Here is a 15797-nt window from a genome sequence, read left to right as displayed (position 1 = left end):
CAACTACACACTGAAAATAAAGCAGCAGTCCATTGTCCCTGCCATTTGTCCATATGTCTGTCCTCTGCTTATGGTAAATCATCCTGGAGAAGCCACATAACTTGTCCCAGTTGTATTATCATCTGTGAAAATTGTCCTTATGAGATAGTTTATTGGGTGCTAGCACTATAATATGAAGAAATATCACAGGAAACATCAGATAATTGAAAGTTTCCCAATTTACCTATAACCATGAGTGCTGTTTTCTACTTTTGGTACTAGAATAAGGAAAGTTAATAATAATAATAATAAAACACTTTTAATAGTAATAGTATTAATGCCACTTAGTAAAATCCTGAGAGTATGCATTTTGCTAGTCATTGTACTAAGTGCTTTCTAATATTCCTTCATCCCTCTTAATCTTAACATTAACCATATGGAACACTATCTTCATTTTACATATAAAGAAACTGAATAATTAAACATCTCATTAATAGCTAATTAACAGTGGTGACAAAAGTTATGACAGCAATAACAATGATAAGCACTATTTTAGTATATGTGCTGCTGAAGTGAGCATAATAAATACTATTTTAAGAACTTTACACATATTACCCAATTTCATTCTCATTAACAAGCCAATGAGATAGAGTCTAGCATTAGAGACTTTACACATGAAGTAATTGAGGCACAGAGGTTTTTAAAACTCTCCCAGGGTACTTAGCAAATAAATGGTAGAGCTAAGATTTGGACTCAGGTACTTGGCTTCAATATCAAGGTCACTAAGCCTTGTGCTATACCATCTATCCAGAAGCAAAATATAAATAAATATAGATATTGTTACTACCCAGCTCATAACAACAACTTCTCATTTACCTTATTTCAATAATAGAACATAGCTGGTATTAGGATAAATAAAATTGTTCACTCCTGGTTGCTGAAGCTAAGCGTGACATAAACAAACCAGCCAGAGAGACAGACCCTTCCAAATCATCCAATATCTCCCCAGTTTTATCACTGACAGTCCCAAATCCCAGGAAACCCTTCAGTTCTAGATAGAACAAGACAAATGGTAATAGTAGTGTGGACCATGAACGTTGCTTACCTGGTACCTTAGCTTTGCTCCAACATCAATTTCAGCTGGAGGCTACCATGCAAAGAATTAAGACATCCATCAACGGAAGCTTGGCAAATAAACCGTATTCTAAGGCTCTTGTTTTAATATTTAGCAACTTTGTAACTTTCAGTATGCCAAATTTTCATGCCTAGAAAGGACTCCATGAACCTGAATTGAGATTAAGAAATTTATCGCTGCTAAGAAAGAAATATACCACATATCCCATCAGTTCTTTCTGATTTTTCCCCCTCTCTACCATACTATGCAAAATCCAACATTTACCAAAGACCTTTATGAAGAGTAAGAGCTGGGAGTCAACAAGGGCTTTCTGTCAAGGGACCCAGAGAGTGGCCTCATCCCTAGATTATCTATAAGAAAAGCATCTCTAACTAATTTGTGTGTGTGTGTGTGTGTGTGTGCGCGCGCTTGAAAAAGCCAGTCCTAGCAGCAAATGTTGGAAAACACAAAGATCATGACACATCTTCACCCGGTGAAGTTTTGCAGGAAAGAGGATGGGTATCCTTAACAACATCTGTAATCATTTTTAGTAAAGTCCTACCATCCTGAAAAATAAAATTGAAACAAATTTAAAGAACTATGAAAAATTGTGTTAAAAGAAAACATAGTTGCATTTACATGTTCTCACAATAAGAATGTCTTAGATGCCTATTATATGCCAGACTCTGCTTTAGAAGCTTCGAAGCCCGGGCGGGGGGTGTGCCTGAGTGGTTCAGTAGGTTAAGCATCTGACTTCGGCTCAGGTCATGATCTTGTGGTTCGCAGGTTTGAGCCCTGTGTCAGGCTCTGTGCTGACACCTCAGAGACTAGAGCCTGCTTCATATTCTGTGTCTCCTTCTTTCTCTGCCCCTTCCCTGTTCACTCTCTGTCTCTCTAAAAATAAAGATTAAATTTCTTTTTAAGTTTAGAATGGGTAAAATAAATAAGATAAAATATGAAGTAAAATGTGCTGAAAGTATTATGTTCAAAGGGCCACAAGACAGAAATTAACTCTGACATGGAAGCCTTGAAGTTGAACTCAGTGTGCTAATGACTAGCACTCTGAAAAGAAAAGTCTTTCTGGCAGAGCAAATGTCATAGGCAAAGGTAAGAAAGTCAACTGGATTCGGTGTCCTGGAGGAATCTCAAATACCTTTCTGTAGATGAGGCAGAGAATGAGATAGAGGGGCTGTAGGTAGGACTGGAAAAACATACTGCTTTTGAAATCAATTTGCTTGATAGGTTTTCACATTTGTCCCAAGAATGGGCATATAGTAATAATTTTATTAATAGTGATACTAAAAAGTTCTTTACTGAGCACTTACTCTGTTGCAGACACTATGCTGTTTACTTTGACTTTCTCTGGTTAGCATAACTAACCTACAGCTATGAAAAGTAAACATATTTTCTAAAATAAAAAATAAAAATTAGTGAGAAGAGTAGCAGTGTTTTAAATTCTTGCAACTTTCCCCAGCTTTATGAAAGATAACTGGCATATAAACTTATGAAAGTTTAAGGTGTACAATGTGATGATTAGATACATATTTATGATTGTCACAATAAGGTTAGTTAACACATCCATTACCTCATAGTTACCTTTTTTTTTGTGGTAAAAACTGTTAGCAACTTTCAAGTAAACATACACTATTGTTAACTATAGTTACCATGCTATACGTTAGATCCCCAGTATTTGTTTATCATATAACTGGGATTTTGTACCCTTTGACTACTATCATCCATTGTCTCCACAAAGCCCCACCTCTGGCAGCCGCCAATCTATCATTTCTATGACTTCAGTTTCTTTTTAGATTCTACATATAAGTGAGATCATACAGTACTTATCTTTTTCAACCTGACTTATTTTACTTAGCATAATGCCTTTGAGGTTCATCCATGTTGTCACAAATGACAGGATTTCCTACTTTCTCACAGATAAATAATATTCCTCTGTGTGTGTGTGTGTGTGTGTGACATTTTCTTATCCATTCATCTATTGACGGGCACTTTATTGTAAATAACACTGCAATGAAAAAGGAGGTGCATATATCTCAATATAGTGATTTCATTTTTTTGTTTTTTCTTCATTTATCTGTTAACATATGGTTAGATAGGGATTGCTGGATTAAATAATTGTTCTTTTTAAAATTTTTGAGGAAACTCCATTCTGTTTTCCCATAGCAACTGTATCAATTTACATGCCTACAAACAGTATTTTCCCAGATTGGGGAACAAATTTGCACTCCAGCCCAACTCCTGAACATAGCCCTTCTGGGAAGGGTGGTCACAGATATCCAGAAGCTTCAGAGTACATCCTATGAGGTTTATGGTCAGCAAGACAAGCCAGCAACCATGCCCGACTGTTGCACATACTCTCTGGCCCCAGATAACCAGGGAGCCTGAACAATGATCCTGAACAGCTTCAGAGTATAGCCTATAGTACTATTCAGCCATGGAGTTCAGTCTACCACCCAACCCAGCAGTGAAGCTTAGCATACAGCACTGCCCAACTGCTGAAGAGAGCCTGCAGCCTCATCCAGACAGGGAACCCAGCCAGCGACCCCTTGGAATCATGGAGCATAGCCTGTGGCCCCACTCAATGAGGGAGTCCAGACAGCAATCCTGCCTGACTGCAGAACCCAACCATGACACCCTTCACCTGACCTGAGAGCATGGGTGGCCTTGCCCTACTAGAGACCACAATGGCAAACCCTGCCTGCCTACAGATGCTACCAGCTGATCCACCTAGTACTCCAAGCTAACCTGACTGGTTAAGGTCTTTCCTTCCCAACAAACCTATAAAACTTAGTAGAGGAGACTCTGTACTCAAAAGCACATATACCAGTGCAAGGATACAAGGATCACAAAGGATCAGGTAGACATGACACTATCAAAGGAAACTAATAAAGCTCTCATACATGACCCTAAAGATATAGAAATCTATGAACTGTCTGACAATGTATGCAAAAGAATCTTCTTAAATTGAGTGAACCTTAAGAACTATAAGACAACTAAACAGTATTAGGAAAACAAGGCATGAACCAAATGAGAAGTTCAACAAAGAAATAAAAGCAAACCATTATAAAATAAGTAAAAACCAGACAGAAATGCTAAAGCTGAAGAAAACTGAACTGAAGAATTCAATAGAGAGCTTCAATAGCATACTCGGCAAAGCAAGAAAAAATCAATGAATTCAGACAGATCATTTGAAATGACCCAGTTAGGGGGAAAAAATGAAGAAAAATAAAGAAAGCCTACTTCTTTTGATGACATGCTACCAAAAGAAACAATGTATACATTATGGGAATCCTGGAAGGAGATAATAAAAAGGGACAGAAAGTCTATTTAAAGAAATAGATGAAAAGTTTGCAAACTTAGGGAAAGAAGGAGGCATCCAGATTCATGGATTCCCAAATAGGTTGAACTTCTAAAGGGCTATACCACACTTATTATGTAAGCCTCATGGTAACCACAAAAGAAAAACTTGTAGTAAGTAGGTTCACAAAAGGTTATGATAGAGGAGTCAAAGTATACCTTTAGGAAAAGTCATTAAATCACCAAGAGAGACAGCAGAAGAGGAAGCAAAGAACAAAGGATCTACAACCAGCAGAAAATATGTAACAAAATGACAATAGTAAGTTCTTAACAATAATTGCTTTAAAGATAAATGATTAAATTCTCCAATCTTGCAAATTTCTTTAATGTTTGGCTTAAATAGAGTTGATTCTAATATCTGCATTAGAAATGTGATATGTTGGTTCTGATTGAAGTTTACTTGTCATATATTGGGCCCTATGCTGAATGACAGAAATATGATAAACAAAACAGATATGATTCCTTCATTCACGGAGCCTTTGACCTACTGAGGGATCCAGTCCATCAACCATGATTACGCCAGTAGCTTCCTAACTGCTACTGTAATAATGACTCTGCAATAAAAGCAGAGGGTGCTGGGGGCACCTGGCTCAGTTGGTTAAGGGTCCAACTTCAGCTCAGGTCTTGGTCTGGCGGTTTGTGAGTTCAAGCCCCACATGTGGCGCTGTGCTGCCAGCTCAGGACCTGCAGCCTGCTTCAGATTCTGTCTGGCTCTCTCTGCCCCTCTACCACTCACACTCTGTCTGCTTCTCTCTCAAAAATAAAAATAAACATTAAAAAAAAAAAAAAAGCAGAGGATGCACTCTGCTGCAAGAGTGCCTGGCCAGGGAAAACGATCTAGGCTGAGGAATCTGGGATTAGGTGATTTGCAGGAATAACCATACTACAACCTTCAGAAAAAAGGAAAATCACATTTTCATATTAATGTAGTGTGTTCATTTTTTAAAATAAAATCCATTATTAGCAAACCCACATTGAAACGATCAGCTAGACAGATGGAAACTTTGGATTCCAAGCAGATTCATGTCTTTCTATCAGCTAGCAATTAGACATGTGAAAGCATATTCTTAAACCATAATGTGTCAAAAATTTGCAGTTTTTAAAGTAATACTGTCAGGCTGTGAAACTTGCAAAATTATCCAATTTTTTATTACTGCCTTTGATTTATATGCTCCCAAAAGCAAGGTCTAGAAATATTCCCATTTTAGTTATTGCGGTCACTGGAAAACATTGAAAACATAACACATATTTTTTTATTTCCTTAAAATTATATTAGAGTCTTTCAAGGGATCAAACTATTACCATATTTTCTTTGGGACACCGAATATTCTGCTTTCTTAGTAGCAACAATGACAATAAAATGAGTATTTTGGGATTCTGTAGATGTCTAGTTAACCCTCTTAATTTTTTCAAATTTTTTAAAAAATTTCTGAGAGTGAGAGACAGTGTGAGCAGGGGAAGGTCAGAGAGAGAGGGAGACACAGAATCTGAAGCAGGTTCCAGGCTCTGAGCTAGCTGTCAGCACAGAACCCGACGCAGGGATCGAACCCACGAACCGTGAGATCATGACCTGAGCCTAAGTCGGATGCTTAACCAACTGAGCCACCCAGGCGCCCCAACCGTCTTAAATTTTGAACCAGAAATCAGAGATGAGTGAGCAGCCTGTAATGTTTACTGGCAAGCACAATACAAACTGGTGGGTTAAAAGGAGCCCGTGCTACTTCCTCTCTCCAGTCTAGATCTAGAAGCCACCTGTCGACTTCCAGGGCATCACTTTAACCCAACTGACCACAGAAGATCCCACCCGGCCTCTGTGTGGTAAACAGCTCTGACCCGGTGAACAGAAAATGAAACCGGATGAGAGAGGCCTGAGGATAGGTGGGTCCTGAAAAGCCAAATGGAATCTGAGTAAGTGAGCTCTGTGATCTCTGTTTTACTCTCACAGATGGGTATCTTTACTCCTTCTCTTCCCCCTTCCTCCCCCTCCTCTTGTAAAACAGTGGAAGAGAGAAAAGACTAAATAAAGAACTTGGGAAAACAGAAAACCTGTGCTCTCTCCAACTAGTATGCAATCTAAAATCCGGGTCCAGGAATAAACGGTTTCTCTTATTTGTTACTTTCATTGTTTGTCTCTGTTTTGGCTAACACTGGAAGCAGTGGAACACAAAAGAACCTAAGAACCTCATCTTCTCTTGTCTTCCCACCTCCAACCAACCCATGAAATCGGTCTGGAAAAACTGACGTATTAGTATGGAATCTAGACTTCCAGAAACCAATCCTAGAGATGATTTATTTTTTAAATAACAAGATTTCCATGTGGTACAGGGTAACAAGTTTTGTAATCAAAAGATTACAAAGCAGAAGATCTGCTTCTCCCTCAAAACACTCTCCAAAAGAGTATAACCTTTCGTGAGTTACTTAACTTTCTGAAACACAGTTTCATCTACATAATTGGGGTGAAGGATGGTTAAAGTAATACTAGCTTAAAATCTTTTCTAAATATCAAATGAGAGAATATATGCATAAGCAATATTCAAATAAATCACTAAGTAAATCTGCAATTATTTCTTATTGATTACAACTTTATTTGAATGTAGATAAGAAGTCTAAAGTCATTGACATTACAGATTGTACTTTATTTGGTTTTTCAGAGTTTTCAGTGAAGTTCCTGGGGAAGAATACCTCTTAAAGATCTTCCTTCCTTCCTTCCTTTGTTCCTTCGTTCCTTCCTTCCTTCCCTTTGGGAAATGGGCTAGTCCAGAGAGTATGCTTTTTTGTATTAAGTATTGTGCTTTAATACTCCCTTGGTACTAAGATTTTTTTGTACCATTTATTTATGTGAAAAAGATTTTAGTGCTTTATTTACAAAATGCCTAATTAAAACCTGATTCATAATAATTCAGCCTTAACATCAGAATTAGAAATTCATGAAGTAATCTACGTACTTGTCATTTAAGACTTACTTAAATTACCTGAATTGAGGGCTTTTTTACAGTCCAATGCTGATTTGTTATACCCTTGACATCTCTGTAAGGGAACCATGTATTTTACAAAATAAAATAAACTCAACTCTGATGTCCTGAAAATATTACTCTATTTAGTAAATGTTAACGTTTCTAAACATACACAGAGAGACAAAAATGGGTGTTGTTATTATTTTAGATTTAATTTGTTGTAGTTTTTAAAATGTTATAGTTTTTTTATTTAACCATATGAGTTTAATCCACTATCAGTTTATTACAACTTTCATAAGTAATTTACTGAATTGTTTCTTTCTCCCATTCTTCCTTCCTTTTATCTTCCTCTTTCTTTTTGCTTTTATTTAAAATTTTTTTAATCTTCATTTATTTTTGAGAGAGAGAGAGAGACAGAGCATAAGTGGAGGAGGGGCAAAGAGAGAGGGAGACACAGAATCTGAAGCAAACTCCAAGGCTCAGAGCTATCAGCCCAGAGTCAGCCGTGGGGCTCAGACCCACAAACTGCAAGATCATGACCTGAGCTGAAGTTGGACGCTCAACCGATTGAGCCACCCAGGCACCCCTCCTCCTTTTTTTGAATCTTAGTCTACACATTTCCTTCAAATTCCTTCTGCCTGGCTATGTTAGAAATTAATGTGGCCATTGTTTCTGTCACTGACTCTATCTTCTGTTGTTGTTATTGTCAGGATGGTGAGTGTCATTCTCTGCCTCAAAATGAGACACCAGGCTTGGATGGCAAGAATGCAGAGGCAGAGCCAGGAGGGGCTGACAGTGGGGCTGACAGCCACTACTTATTTTGATTCTTTTGGTGGTCATTTACTTGCTCCCAGAATAATGCAGCTTCAATTATGAATGTGACCACCATCCTGCTGCTTACCTTCTCCCCACCCATTAAGAGTTGTCTATTCTCCCAGCCTCCACCATTTTACCAGTTTCTCATTTGTGTCATTCCATTTTCTCTTCTGACCTACCACGTATTTGAAACTTCTTTGAAAGGTTATACATCATCATTTTGTTGCTAAACCAAACTAATCTTTCTTTTCTTAGTGGACTAAACTCTGTCATTAGCCACAACTGACCATTTCCTCCCTCTTGAGTTTAGCCAAGTTTGTTCCTAGGGTTTTAATTTCCTATCACCTGCCTGGCTATTTTTCTCAGTTTTCCCATGTTCATCTTGTAAATGTGTGAGTTACATCACTGGCCACAGGGGTTGAATTAGAGCTATCCACATGACCTAAACCAGGTCAAATAGAGCCAAAGAGATTCCTTGCTACGACTTACGTTGAAACCATCAAGGAATAATTATGTTCTGTCTGCTAAGGTTGCTGGGCAATGAAAATGATATAAGCACAGAGTTGCCAGGGGTCAGAAAAATGAGGCTATCACTATAGAAAGCACATAAAAATGGAGTCCTGGTCAATTCATTTAGTCTCTGGATCCAGATGGCTCTGAAGCCTTAAATATACATCTGGATTTTTCCATAACGTGAGCCAATATATTTCCTTGATTGCTTGAGTGAGGTTTTATGCCATTTACAAATGAGAGGGTTTTTGATGAAAGAATACTCCCTTCCCACCTATTCACCCATCCCCACTGAGTAAATATAATTTTTTTATTAGAAATCTCATTTTAAATGTTTGTCTGTTACCATACGCTCAACACTCCCACTTCTATCCACCCAGTTTTCTAACCAGAAACTTTGGCGTGATCTTTGATTCTTTCTTCTCCCTTAGTTCACCCCCTCATCCAAATAAATCATCAGTCCTATTAATTTACTCCTAAATTTTTCCTTATTCCATCTAATTCTCCTCATTGGATAGGGGACACCACTATCTCTTGGATTACTTTAATCATTTCCATAGGTGATTTGCTTGCCTCCAGTCTATCCTTTACCTTGTAGTCCATTCTTTGCCTTGTGTGTCCAAAGTGCAAATCTGACTACAGTAATCTGTTTAAGATTGTGTATGCCTCTCCTTTGCCCACAGAGTAATTAGGATCCCACGCTCCTTACCATGGCTGCCATCATGATCTGGCCCTATTTACCTCTCCAGCCTCAGTCCCTGTTATTTCCTCTACCTCATACTTTCTCACATGGAACTACTCTCAATCCTTCAAATGAGCCATGCACTCTTTTTTTTTTTTTTTTTTTTTTTTAAGAATACTCAGCTTTAGACTATCCCTCTCCCCTGCACTAGCTGGTAAAATTCTGTGCCCCCAGAGGAACACTTCTCTCAGGTCTTCAGTACTCTAAGAGAACTTCCAAGTCCGAGTTGAATGCCTTTACTGGTGTCCTGCTAGCTTCTAAACCATATTTACCCAGTGTAATTGCCATTTACATTATCATTGGCAATTTATATCTTTCAACCTGAAAGAACCACTTGAGAGCAAAGATCTCTTATAGCAGTGCTACTCCATAACTACTTGTGTAAATGAATGAATAAGCAGTGATTGAACCATCAGTCATAGACTGATTGAATATAATGGACATTGAATCGACATAGATTGAGTTTTCTGCTTTTATAACTATATAAGCCTCTCTCCAATATATTCTAAGTAGATCAGTCTCAAATAAAAGTAAAAAAAATTGCAGTTTTCTGATAGAGGAATTTCAGATCATATTTGAAACTTTTTCACTTCCTAAACTCATTTGATTGATATTATACACTTAAAATTAGGCAAACGGTTTATATCAGGGCAAATGAGGGCACGCCCTTAACTTTCCAACCCATTTTCTTGTCAAAACTTGGACCTTTTGACCCCAGGTTACATATTCACATTTAAGCTTTAAATAATAAAATTACAAAAGAGACAGGTTGATAGTTCATGAAGGAAGCTCTGCTGCTCTGTGATAGCTGACTGAGTGTTTTACGCAAAACATCACAGATGACAAGCCCCATGCCTCAAGCTACAGATCCTCAAGGGTGGGAGACAAATAGGGAGAGAAATAAAGGATGCCGCCATGAACCAGCGTTCACGCTTACTACCCTCCCTGACCTCTCCTCACCACACATGCCCGCACTCAGGCGCACACCTGAGCCTCACCTATTATTTGTTGGTTTCCAAGTATGATTTCAGATTGCATATTTTGGTTTTCTTGACCACCTAAGAAACAGTCATTTAAATCTTAAAAGCCTATCAAGGAAATTTTCTATTTCCTGTACCTAATTTCCTTTTAAGGAAAATAAAGAACTAAATATAAGAATTAAATTCAGTGGGTGGTTTAGCAAACTGCAAAAATTCTCAACAGGCTTTTCTGAATTTACTGTGAATTTTAAAAAATTAGTGTTTCTTTGTTTTTGAGAGAGAGAGAGCACAAGCAAGAGAGGGGCAGAGAGAGACGGAGACACAGAATCCGAAGCAGTCTTCAGGCTCCAGCTGTCAGCACAGAGCCTGACACAGGGCTCGAACTCACAAATCACGAGATCATGAACTGACCCAAAGTCAGACACTTAACCAACTGTACCATCCAGTCAGTTGAATATACTTTTTCTTTTCTCCAATCAGTTCATCACAAAGAAGTCAGAGAAATATTTCAAAAATTCAAAACTTATCAGATTCTGCTTCAAACTCTTCAACATCTTCCTATTACCTTTGGGATAAAGCCCCTGCTCCACAGCATACCTCTTTTTACTGTATAACCTGACTTCTACCTCCCGTTCAGTCTGCAGCAATTTTGTTTTCTCTCTTTATCAACACATGCTGGCCATAGATGGCCTTTCACTTCCTTGAAGGCATCATGCTCTATTCTGTCCCAAGGCCTTGGCACAGACTTGCTCTGCCTAAAACACTTTGAAACTCATCCTTCTATTTACTTTTCCACTCATTCTCAGTTCAAATTTCATTTTCTAAAAGAAGTCTTCTCTGAGTTATGAGTGGAGTAAACCACCTTTACCCTAGCTACTCCCTTCCAATGGCCATGACCTTTCTTGGAAGTGCTTATCAATTTCCACACTGAATTATAAACTCTACAAAGTCGAAGACTGTATCTGGTCATTTTCTTTGCAGCTCTGGTACCTAGCACAGTACCTAATAACTGCTGGTGGTTCATAAATGTTTGTTGAATGAATTGGTGTGTAATTTAGGAGAAAAGAGACTACACATGTATGTGATTCAATATCAGCTAAGACCATTCAGTAAAGTTTTGTTGTCAATTGCTTTGGCAGTAACTAGCTCTAATTATGGCTAATTTTTTTAGGCTATGCTCTATAGCATCTTGTCTCATGGCTCACTAAAAATGTTGCTTAAAGTTTAATGTGAATATGGACATTTTAATTGGCTTTTTTTGTCTATGTTATTAAATACCCTCCTGGGGTGCCTGGGTGGCTCAGTCAGTTGAGCGTCCAACTCTTGATCTTGGCTCCAGGTCATGATCCCAGGGTCGCAGGATCGAGCTTGGATCAGGCTCTGCACTGAGCATAGAGCCTGCTAGAGATTCTCTCTCTCTCTCTCTCTCTCTCTCTCTCTCCCTCTGCCCCCTCCTCTACTCATGCTCTCTCTCTCTTTAAAATAAAATAAATAAATATCTATCTGCTACCAAAATTTATGTACTGGCAACTTTGAGACTATTTAAAATCACTAAGCCTAGATGCTGAAAACCTTCTATAAATGTAGTGATGTAGCCCCCCTTAGCAGTATACCAGCCGTTTTATATTTTATTGGCATTTTATAACCACAATTTGAAATCTTCCTACAGATTTTCTGCCTTATCATTCTCTGCAATATCTCTAGTACCTGATAGCACATGGCCTCAAATAAAAGATTCAATGCTCACTTGAAAACTTGCCTCACCATAGCAGTCTAGATAGAATCTGATCTCTGCAGATGGATCAAGAGAGTAATCCTTAATCACTTACCTCCTGCCTACTACACACTTTCTTCTCTCCCAAGGAAGGAGTCCAGTTTCTTAAGAAGTTGCAAATCTGGTTGGGTTAATCCCCAATTTCCAGCCTGGTTCTTACACTTTCAACTTTTAAAAACTTGTTACATACTTTAAAAATCAAAAGGTTTATAAAGAAAATCAGATTTCTTACTTCCAATAGCCTAGATCTTTATTTAAAAATTTTTTATCTTCAAATTTATCTTCCAAATTCTCCTTTAAATTTCTTATTTCTGCTCCTTTATCTTTTTAATTTTCAAGGCTAGCTTTGTTCTCTGAATCTTATCCCTCTTATTCTTATGTATTGCAACTTCATTTCTTTATACATTTCACAGAAAGTTTTCTCCTGTTTCTTTCATCATCTCTGTTTCAATTATTTTATTATTTTTATTTCTGTTTTCATGTCAGAGTATTTCCTCTCATGTTTGGTAGTGGTTGTTTTCCCATTCATCTTAAAAGAGACTGAAAAGCTGAATGGCTATTTGATGTGTTAAAGCAGGCTTGTCCACTACTGGATTTCACTGTATCGTGATCTGGCTGAATTGTTTCTTTGAACTATTTTGAAGACTACCAATATCTGCAAATTCGTTTTCTCAAGTTGGTCAGTTTTCCAGAGAGGAATCCTACACTGTCCTGTCTGAAGAGGAGAAAAAATGTGTTACTAGCTACTCATTTATAATTAAAGGAGTCAAAAGGGCCCACTGTTCATATGTAGACTTTTACTTTGCTTCTCTATATTTATAGTGATGTATTTGTCTTCATCTGTAATAGTGTCCCCCATTTTCAACTTTTCTAGAAAATAAACTCTAATCCTCTACTGGGGCGTAGAATATTTTCTGACTGAGAATGGCATGGGTGTAGATCTGGGATTTGAGCTACTGTTTGTATAGCTTTTTGAACAATCTTCTCAGTTTCAGACTCACTTGTGCCCTACCCCAATTCAGTGGAACTGGCGTTTCCAGCTTCCAAGCTTTGCTGGATTTCTGTGTTGTGACTAGCTTGCCTCAGAGATTTATACCCTTCTGAATAAGCTTCAACTTTTTCTGGTCTATTAAATCAGTCATTACTTACTCATTTCATTTTCAGCTTCTAAGACTTAGTTATTACCTTTATCCTATGTACATTGTCATTGTTGACTTATACCAGTTTTAAATATTTTTAAGCTTATTTATTTTTGAGAGAAAAAGAGTGAGAGAGAGACAGAGACAGAGAGAGAGAGAGAGAGTGAGAGAGACACAGAATCTGAAGCAGGCTCCATGCTCTGAGCTGTCAGCGCAGAGCCAGATGCAGGTCTCTAATCTCCAAACCATGAGATCATGACCTGAGCCAGTCGGATGCCTAACCAACCAAACCACCCAGGTGCCCCAAGATTTTATTTTTCAGTAATCTCTCCACCCAATGTGGAGCTCAAACTTACAACCCTGAGATCAAGAGTTGCATGAGCTAGCCATGCACCCCTGTACCATTTTTGATGTCCATTTATGGTTGGTTTAGTATGGATTGAAGGAAAAAAGAATAGAGATGGTATTTAAGCCATTGTTTTCCTGAGGTTAAGATGGTGGGGAGGAAGAGGATGTGTCTTTTTACCCCATAAGGGGGTAATACATCTGAGATCTTTGTGTGATGAAACAGTTCTGTATTTTGATTTCAGTGGTAGTTACATGAATCCAATATGTGATTACAACAGCCAAACAAAACACCATATACACATTGTACCGAAGTCAATGATTTTGATATTGTACTATGGTTATATGAAATATAACCATTCTTGGGGCCACTGGGTGACTCAGTCGCTTACACATCTGACTTAGGCTCAGGTTATGATCTCACAGTTCATGAGTTTGAGCCCTCCATCAGGCTCCGTGTTGACAGCTCAGCGCTTGGAGCCTACTTCTGATTCTGTGTCTCCCTCTTTCTCTGCCCCTTCCCTACTCACACTCTGTCTCTCTCAAAAATAAAAAAACATTAAAAAAATTAGAAATATAACCATTATGGAAAACTGGGTGAATGGTGCATGCATTCTCTATGTTTGTAACTTCCTGTGAATTTATTATTTCGAAATAAAAAGTTAAAAATACATATAGTAGCTAGAAAAGGGATTGTGTGAAGATATAGATGAAAGAATACTGGTCACACGTTAATAATTATTAAAGCAGAGTGATGAATATAAGGGCTTTATTATACTCCTTTGTCTGATTTTGTATATATTTGGAATTCTTTATCATAAAAAATGTAAAAAAAATCAGGGAGTATGTTATATTTACTTCTGTTTCCCAGTGCCCAGCATAATGCTAGATAATTAAAAATATTTGCTGAATAATAAATTTTAATAAAGATAAGAAATATGAGTTCTTATAAAATATATAAACAACAAATAGTCATGTGATAACTTCAAGCAACCTAATCTACATGTATTTGGAATCCCTAGAGGGTAGGAGAGAGAAGAAAGGATAGAAAAAGTATTTGAAAAAGTAATGGACCAAATTTTCTAAATTTGATGAAAACTATTAACCCACAGTTTAAAGAAATTCAACAAACACAAGTAACATAAAGAAAACTATACCAAAGTGTATAATAATCAATATGAGTGATTAAATCTTAAAAGCAGATGAAAAAAAATTACATACAGAGAAACAAAAATAAGACTGATAGCATTGTCAGAAACAATGCACGTCATTGGATAAGGAAGAAATAGATCAAATAAAATGAATTATAACTTTTAGAGTTTAGCAAAAATAACATAATCCAGTGATATATATGGAGAAAAATACAACATGACCAAGTGGAATTTGTCTGAGCAGTGCAATGTTGGTTCAAACATTTAAAAACTCTTCAATGAAATTCACCTACTAAAAGACTATAAAGAAAAAAATGATGTAATCACCTGTATAGATACAGAAAAAGCATTTGACAAAATTTAATATCATTTCCTGATTGAAAATCTTAGTAAACCAAGAATAGGATAGAAATTCTTCAATATGACAAAGGACATCTATGGAAAACCTACAGCTAGCATGATAACTTAATATTAAACCCTGAATATTTTTCCCCTGCATTTCGAAAGAGGTAAATATGTTCCCTCTTTCCACTTCTCCTGTGCATTGTAATGGAAGTTGTAGCCAAGGGAATAAAGCAAAAAACAAATAAAACAAACAGATAAAAATATATAAATAGGAATGGAAGAATAAACTCTTAATTGTTGAAGGCATGTTTGAATACATAGAAAATCCTAAGGATTCTACAAAAAGCAACAAAAATTTGTAAATGAATTTAACAAGATTGCAGATTCAAAGTCAGTATACAAAATCAATTGTATTTCTGTACACTAGCAAGGCATAACTAGAAAATGTCATTTAAAAAACGATACCAGTTAAAATAGCATAAAATATGAAATACTTAGAAACACACTTAACAAAATGTGCTCAAATCCTATAAGCTAGAAGACATTGCTGAAATTAATTAAAGAAGATCTAAATAA

At 37.1% G+C, this 15797-nt stretch overlaps 1 long non-coding RNA gene across 2 annotated transcripts in view; it reads left to right on the top strand.

Annotated features, from left to right (window-relative positions):
• The window catches only part of LOC144238443 (uncharacterized), a 261342-nt gene that overhangs the window by 165613 nt on the left and 79932 nt on the right, over positions 1 to 15797 (top strand). Inside the window, exon 3 of one of the 2 annotated variants that reach the window (XR_013337119.1) lies at positions 6200 to 6373. The exons of the other annotated variant lie outside the window; for it this stretch is intronic. This is a non-coding gene — a long non-coding RNA (uncharacterized LOC144238443). The remainder of the gene's footprint in view (positions 1 to 6199; positions 6374 to 15797) is intronic. 2 annotated transcript variants of the gene reach the window in all.

Source organism: Crocuta crocuta, unplaced genomic scaffold, assembly GCF_008692635.1.
Source record: "Crocuta crocuta isolate KB4526 unplaced genomic scaffold, BGI_CrCroc_1.0 scaffold216, whole genome shotgun sequence".
Classification (NCBI taxonomy): Eukaryota; Metazoa; Chordata; class Mammalia; order Carnivora; family Hyaenidae; genus Crocuta; species Crocuta crocuta.
The sequence above is the reverse complement of the archived record's forward strand: the minus strand, read 5'-3'. Positions and strand labels throughout refer to the sequence as shown.